Source organism: Rhinolophus sinicus, chromosome 5 (genome assembly GCF_057876585.1).
Source record: "Rhinolophus sinicus isolate RSI-liver-muscle chromosome 5, RSI-T2T, whole genome shotgun sequence".
NCBI lineage: Eukaryota > Metazoa > Chordata > Mammalia > Chiroptera > Rhinolophidae > Rhinolophus > Rhinolophus sinicus.
Genome location: NC_142505.1, coordinates 25,303,174 through 25,312,010, shown reverse-complemented (window position 1 = coordinate 25,312,010; position 8,837 = coordinate 25,303,174).

Sequence of the window (8,837 nt, the reverse complement as noted above, 5' to 3'; positions counted from 1 at the left end):
CAAGAGATGCACTGTAGTGATGATAACCAAGTTTGGGAGTGTAATTCTAAGTGGACTTCTGGGACAATTGGGACAGATTATTTGCCCTCAGAATTGGTCTGGCATAGTCAGGGCATTTTCTTAGATTTCTTTGCTTTATAGCCATTTGAAACTTAAATTCCTTTTATTGCTAATAAGCCTAAACATTTATCAAGGATGTCCATATAGCCACAAAAAATATATGGACATTGGATTGGAAAGATACACATTAACCACACTAAACTGGGAGCATAAGACTTTAGTAGATGCTTACTTCCTAAGGCTGCCACAACAAATTACCACAAACTAGTGGTTTATAACAGCAGAAATTTATTCTCTCACAGGTCTCGATTCAAGAGGTCTGAAATCAAGATATTAATAGGACCATGCTATTTTTCCAACATACTGACAAAACATACACTATTAACCACAATTGAATTCTGATCTTTACCTGTGTTGGTTTCGTTGACATTTAAGCCTTTTACTTTAAAACTGAAGGTTCAGTTTGTTAGCGTATTTATCACATTTTTTTTCTTACTAGATGAAAAGCAATTCTACTAAGTGCCCAGAGAAACCTCTGGGAGGGCCAACACTGCATATCTTCAACTCTACAGTCAGACTTTTGCAAAGATAACCTACATGTATGCCACCATCAATCACTGTACTGAAACCAGTGCTTCAGGTAGAAGCCCAGATTTCAAGCCGCTTCCCAGAGACTATGGACTCTTATTAGAAGATAAACTGAATAATCCCAATCCGCAAGTTGGGCTCATTTTAGAACTTGTTTTTTGGCAAAGTTAAGGCTCAGATGGTGTCATAGAAATAATTTTCATGACCTTACCTAAAGGGCAATAGGACGTTTTCAAATTAACAGTAGAATAACAATAATAATAAAACAAGAAAGGTAGGACTTCCAGAATGGCATGTCAAGGAGACTCACCCCAGCAAAACAAAAATTTAACTGGTGAAAATTATTATTTTTCAGTCATTTAAAGACTCTGGAAATTGTCTTCAGCAAATTTCAACTGGAGAAACATTCATTCATGACAATCTACCTAATCTTGGTAAGAATAATTAGAGTCTGTGGCATTTAAGTCACGACTCACTCCCTTACATACCCTCCCTATGCAGTTCTGTGCCACAAACCTATTCCAAAGGCACTCTACTCCAGGCAGGTACAAACAAAATGATGGTGAATTAGTTCAGTCAAGCCACTGAGCAAATAAATGACCAAGCTAACACAACAATAATTCCTGGGGGGATCTGTATCCAGAGTCGCTACATTACCTAAAATGTCCAGTTTTCAACCAAAAATTATGAGACATACAAAAAACAGAAAACTGTGACCCATACACAGGGGGGAAAAAAACACGCAATAATAAGAACTGCATTTGAAGAGGTCCAGATGGTGTACTTAGCAGCCAAGAACTTCAAAGCAGCTATTAAAAAGATGTTCAAAGAACGAAATGAATCCATGGCTTAAATCATAGCAATGTCTTTTCAAATAAAGATCAATAAAAAGTAAAAACTATTATAAAAAACTAAATGGAAGAGATGGAAAAGTACAAAACCCAAATTAAAAATTCACTTGGGGGAGGCGGGGAGACAGGCGGTGGTCCTTGTCAGTGCTTATCAGTTGGTAGAAGAATCAATATGAAGACAGATCAACAGAGATTATATGATTGGGAGAACACAGAGAAAAATAGTATGAAAAAAAGAACACAGTGCCTCTCTCTCTCTCTCACATTCATTCATATATATATATATCACCATGCGTACAAACCAGTATATGTATACTGTGTGGGAGAGAACCAAAAAATGGGAGGGGGGATTATTCAAAGAAATAATGGCTGTAATCTTGCAAGATTTGGTTTGAAAAGAACCCACTAATCTATATTGATTGAGCTACCATTGAGTGTTTAAACTCTACAGGCCGCCTTAGAGACCCCTCCACAATTATTGGATGCCTGCTGCTATCCTTGCCTCTGGGATTCGCCAGCATCTGCACTCCTAAACTCATCCTTTCAATCTCCCCAAGCCAGACTTAGCCCTCTGCTCAAAGCCAGTTATTGACTCTCGCTGCCTTGTCACTTGGGGTTTCTTGTCACCTATTGTCTTCCTAAGCCCACATTCAGCTGGCATCCTACAAATATCAGTTTCCCCTTTGTTCTACATTTCTCAGTGTGCCAAAATCACTTCCTTGCCCCTCAATCTCAGTGCTATCCCTAAATCTCAGCCTTGATCAGAGCCAGGAATAGAGTTCAGACATTAAGACGCATTGTATTAACTCTAATTTACAAGAAAAAAATTTTTTAAAAAACCCTGAAAGGTAGCTATTTTCTTCCCATTTTGGAGATGATAATATTTAAGTTTAGGGAGATTAAGTACTTGCCAAGGGTCACCTTACTGGTGGAACCAGGAAATGGTCTGTACCTTCTACTGTACCACCTTTAGATCTTATGGCTAAACTCCTTTATTCTTTTCACTCTGGTCTTGGTTCATAGGGTCTAATCATCTTCTATTGCTACTATAACAGTATCCACAGACCTACTGTATTACCACATCATAAATTTATTATCTCATAGTTCTGGAGGTCAGAAATCTGCTGCAGGTCTCACTGGGCTAAATCAAGGTGTCAACAAGGCTGCATTCCTTTTGACGGCTCTAAAGCAGAATCCATTTCCTTGATTTTTTCAGCTTCTAGAGGCTGCATTGCATTATTTTGCTTACAAACCCATTTCATCCTCAAAGCCAGCAATGGCTGGTCAAGTCTTTGTCACATCACATCTCTCTGACAGTGGCTCCTCTTCTGCCTCCTTCCTCCACTTTTAAAGACCCATTTGATTAACTGAGTCACCTGGATGGATATTAGGCCAATCCCCCTATATTAAGGTGAGCAGTCATCAAGCTTGATTCCATCTGCAACCTAATTTCTCCTTGCAATGTAAAATAACATATTCAAAGTTTCCAGGGATTAGTAGGTGGGGAGCCTACTTTGGGAGCCATTATCCTGCCTACCATACATAGTGAGCATGGCTAGTCACTAAAATGTTGTGGCAATCCCAATTTTCCTCCCCCAGCACTCCTTATTTTTCCATCCCATATCCTACCTACTCCCATACCCTCATCCTCTATTATGTTCATCCTTTGACACACACCATGTATTGCTTCATGTTCCAACCCTTCATCAACCCTTGCATCATAACTCACATGTTGGCATACTCATTCATTTGGATTGCCACGTATTCCTAGCTCAATGGAAAGCCTACATTGAATTAAAATGTATGTGATGGACAATAGCTTAATGTATTACTCCTTTCAGAAAACACTGACAATTTAATAGAGTACCCACCCCATGCCTTAATGCAAAAGAGTAAGTCAATTCAACCTGACTGTAGGCCCTTTCAGGTGTTTATTTCTCTGTTGTTTGGACGTACTCTGGGAGCTCAGGTTTCAACGGGACCCAACTTTTGTTTAAGTTCTGTCAGAATGCTCAGGGGCTGTATCAGTTAAGGGCTTTTGCTCTTGTTGCAAGCAACAGAAACGGACTGGGTAATCTTTTTTTTGTTTGTTTTATTCTTGTGGCCAAGCAAAAGGAAAAATTACTGAAAGAATATAGGATTGGAAATAGAGCAAGAACAAGGGAAGAAGGAGCCAGTAGAGGATCTTGTCAGGACACTTTTATTAGAAAGAAAAAAGGTCAAAACATCAGAGTTTTTGTTTTGTTTGTATTCCTTATGTTATTCTCAAGGGGAAGACTGTGAAAGTTGCCAGCTGGATAAGCTTAGCTTTATATCCACCCTTGGCTCTACTATGGCAGTAAAAGGAAAGATCTGGTGAGGAAGAAACTAAGGGCTAGTAGGGCATGACTTTCGTTTCATGTGTGAGAAAGCAGAGATGGAAAGGTGTATCAGCGAGGGCTCAACTGGAGAAGCAGAACCAATAGGCGAGATATATTAGGAGACTGATTGCAAAGAACTGGCTTGCACAGTCAAGGAGGCTGGCTACACAAGTCCAAATTCCTCAGGCCATCGGGAGGGCAGCCTGCAATTCAGGCACAGTCTGGGAAGCTTCCTCAGGGAAGCTTCCGCTCTGCTAACAATAAAGTCTTTCTCCTGATTGAATCCGGTGCACACAAATTATTAAAGATCATCTTCTTACTTAAAATGAACTGACTTTAATAACATCTCTGAAATATATTCCCAGCAACATCTAGCTTAGCCTTTGATTAAATAACTGGGGACTGTAGGTAGCCAAGTTGACACATCAAAAGACCATCACAGAAGAGCAGCAGAACAGGATACCTCAGTTTACAGACTAACCAAGTATTATCCACAATGTGGGCGAGATAATTCACTGAAGGACAATTATGGGAACGTATTGGGAAAACTCAGTGGATTCTGGGCAGACAAAAACAAATGTTGTCTACAGAGGCTAGAGAAGAGATTGCCCAGAGTGGACAGTTTATGATGGCAAGGGCGCTCTTCCATCAGCCTGAATCTTCCTATCAAATCTTCCTGTGCTGTGTGTCCATCCAATGAGCCACTGGATATATGAGTCTTCCTAGCTATCTTTAATTCCTATAGTGCAAAGCAACTTTCATGTGGCAACTAATTTAGAATCATCAGGTACATGGTGAGTTCAGTTGTAGAAATTATTTTGAAGGCATAGATGCCTATGGGAACCCTCACATTATTAAGTGACTCTTTCAAACCATAATCAGGTGCTAGCTTGGGCTGGGGAATCACTAAGGTGTAACAATCTTTCTATTAACAACATACCCACAGGGATTGAGAGGAATTCATCACACTCAAGGATAACTGCTCTGTGTTATCAGCACAAAACAAATATATGATAGAGACGTGATAAGCCTGAAGTCAAAACTTCAAGAGGTATGTCGGTCAAATAAATCCAGTTGATGTCTAAATTTCTTAGAATTTCTGAAAATGCCGAGGATAAAGTTGAGCTGGAGACTCACCTTTGTCTGTTCTATCACCTGCACTGTTAGTTTCTCCTCTCCTACCATTCATTTTGCAAGTTTGGATAAACTCCCCCTTTCTTGGTTTCCTATCATCTTTCCCACTTTCATTCCCTCTATAAACACCATTTCTGCTGCATCTTCAAAAGCTTATCTCCTCTCCACAGCTGTCTGTTCAAAGTTGAGAGCCTGACAGTGATTTAAACATCTTGAATGGCTCTGAAATAAATTCCTCAGGGCAGAGACCAATTTCTTATGCATTGTCAATAGCTGAACACAGTGTTGGTGCTTCACAAACACAGCATGAATATAAATAACAAAGTCCAAAAATAGGATAGTAATTTCTGTATATTATAGAATTAAAATCTGATGCTTTGGATTGAACTCTGAGTACCCCTCCAAAACGTATCATAAAATGGATGCTCTAATTCTAGCGTATGAGATATAGAGCTTTACAAACAGAAAATTGTAGATCCTTTCAGCACAATATGAATGTCCAGGAAATCCTACTTCTTATTCCATTATGCCTGTGTTCTCCTTGGTAGTGAATGTTAGTTGTTCACAATTATTCATTTCCCCATGGCCTCCCTGTGGATAGAATAGACTTCCCAGCTCTATGGACTTGGGGCTGAGCCATGTGGTTTGATTTGGCTAATGGAATGTAAGTGGACATGACATGAGCAGAGGTCTTAAATGTGTTATCTTGTTTTGTTTTAGCTTCTAGAGCTCCTGAATTTCATCATACTTTCAGAATAGAATTCTATGGTTCCAGAATGAGGAGACCTGTGAACATACCTGGACCCACCCACAGCCTGAAGCCAAGCAGTCCAGCTGATCCCAAATGATCCCAGCTAAGCCCAGGAGAGCTATAGCTGACTTACAGACATGAGAGAAGGAAATACATGTTTATTATTATAAGCCACTAAGATTTTACGTATTGTAGTTCAGAGCAATGAAACATTAGGAAATTTTAGTCTAAACCAGAGTCTGACCCTAGTCATAGTTTTCTGGGATCTCCCAGGTCAATCTTATTCCAGAAATGCAATTTCAGAAAAGTTCAAGCCACTCCATGGAATGAGTCTGTAGGCCTTTTTGCAAACATTTTTGCAACAAAACGCCTTGGACATATGCCCAAGTAGTGCATGGCTATTTGTTTACACACAGGTATAAATAAATACCTTTGGAGGAAATGCAATTATTCATGTCCAATATAGCTCCCCCCTCAATGAATCATGCCTCCCATGCACTTTTGTAGTCCCTTTCCACATTAAATATGAACTAGTAACCATGGAACAAAAGAGAGCAGCACATGTGATTTCTAAAACTATGCTATAAGAAGCTTTGCAGTTCTTCTTTGGTCTCCTGGGACAATCACTCTTGAGTCCCCAGCTGCTATGTAAGCAGTCTTGACAATCCTATTGGAAAGATCATCCATAGGAAGAAGGCCTGGAACTACATGAAGGAGAGAGACCACGTAGAGACCAGTCTTCCAGCTGTCCTACCCCAAGCCACCAGACAAGTAAGACCCCAAACCAGTGGATCTTTCCTGGACTGTCCAAGACCACACCAGCTACCAGCTGGAAATGATTAATTGATACTCTATGATGCCACACCCAACCAAGTCCTGCCAAAATTCTTGATTTATTGATTGTAAGAATAAAAATGATTTTGTTTTTGGGGTTTTTTTTGTTTGTTTGTTTTCTGTTTTTTGGATTTTTTTTAAACTAGTTTTGGGGTAGTTGTTACACGTCAGTAGAAACCTGGAACATTCATTTACACGATGTACCAAAGTGACATAACTGATTATAACAAAAGGCAACATTTGCTAAATATTGTTATATGGATGCTATGCACCATGTATCATTATTTCATTTCTTCCTCACATTAAAATTAGTACCTATGAAATAAATATCATTGTTATTGTTTATAGGTGAGAAAGTTTAGACACAGCAATATTAATTAAATTGCCCAAGCTCAGATGGGTGGTAGAGCAGTAGAACCAAGGTTTTGTCTAGGAAGTATCACAAGTCCTGATCTCCAACCACACTAATTAACAGTTGGGGGAAACAGCAGGCTCTGGTTTCCTAGCGCAGTGCTTATTGCACTTATCCAGTCCACAGCCACCAGGCCACCAGTTTACAAGCCTTTTGATACATGTTACAACATTTGGCATTTGTGCAAAGAAACAAGCAGGAGATTTAATTACACCTATTAAAAGAAAGGCTGGTTTAGACCAGTTGAAGATCTGGCCCACTAAGTCTTTGTGGTATTGGAAGGGGGCAGAAGGTCAAAAGACTTCATGCAAAATAAAATGCTGTTGCCAGCTGGCCAAAACTTATTCCTATTCACAGGAAAGGCAACCACTGCCTGCCAGTTCAAGAAAAGCCGGCAGAATTCAGTAGAATTATAAAATAAACCACTTGTCCTTTCTGCATGAACTTGTTATGAGGGCCAGATTTAGCTGGGTGTGAAATTTGATTATGTGATTGACTAAGGTTTTCACAAGTGTGTTTGCTTCCAATATCATTACCTTTATGGCCAACAAGTAGGCAAACGTTTTTCTAGTCATTTGTAAATAATCTGAATCTAAGAAGAGGTCGGGGAATCTAAGATTTTCAGGTAAACAGAATATGTTCTTCTATTGGCTGTGACTAATATCAGGAGGTCTTCTGATTGATTGTCAGCAAGTAGCCTTGAAGGGAAGATCACTGAACCAGGTTCCATCCGTTTTTGACACTGAGCAGCCTCAAATGAGTGGTCTAGGCCACTGTTTGAAAGTAAATATAGCAAATAACATATCAATCAAAAGTATGGTTAAGAAAGTCTTCAGTTATATCAAGCACACCAAACTGAAGGATACTGTAAAAAATAACTCTTCTATCTTCCTCAAAAAAAGGTGTTTCAGTTATAAAAATCAAAGAAAGACTGAAGAACTCTCCCAGATTAAAGGAGACTAAAAAGACATAACAATCAAGTGCAACATGATTATCCTGAAATGGATCCTGGAGCAGAAAAGGAAATTACTATTCCCCTCTTGCTTAAAAAGACATTAGTAGAACAATTGGGGATTATCTAATATTGTAGATAAGATGATATTCTATCAGTTGTAATTTCCTGATCTTGACTGTGATTTTTATTGTACTGTGATTGTTTTTAGGAAATACATACTGAAGTGTTAGGGATAAAAGGATATTATGTATGCAACTGTATCTCAAATTGTTCAGTAAAAAAATATCTTTAATCTATCTGGAATTTATTTTTATACATGATGTAATATGGGAGTCTAATATTATTTCTTGCATATGCATAGGACATAGCATCAGCACGGTTTATTAAATAATTCCTCCTTTCCCACTAAATTAAAATACTGTTTTTCATGTGTTTTATTCTCATATATAACTAAGGTCTATTTCTGGAATCTCTGATTTGTTCCATGCCATCTACTTTTCATTCCTAAGCCAATATCATAGCAGTATAACTTGATAGTATGTTTTAATGTCTTGGAAGGCAAGATAGCTTACCTTCTTGTTTGCATATCTTTTCACATATATAAAATGCATGTATATATACATACATATGTATATATCCATATCTACACTGAACTATGTATGTAAACTTGTACATTATTTATGTGCGTACATATTTATGTGTATATACAGATATGTGCATATTCATATGTGCATATGTACGTATGTGTATATGTTTATGTGCATGTGCATATTTTATATACATATATTGAATATACAAATACAGTGCTTGTGTGTTGCTATACTTGAGCATTTCCCTTTTTCAAGGCTAAATCTAGCATCTCCTGTCACCTTTAATCAACTATTCAGTTCTC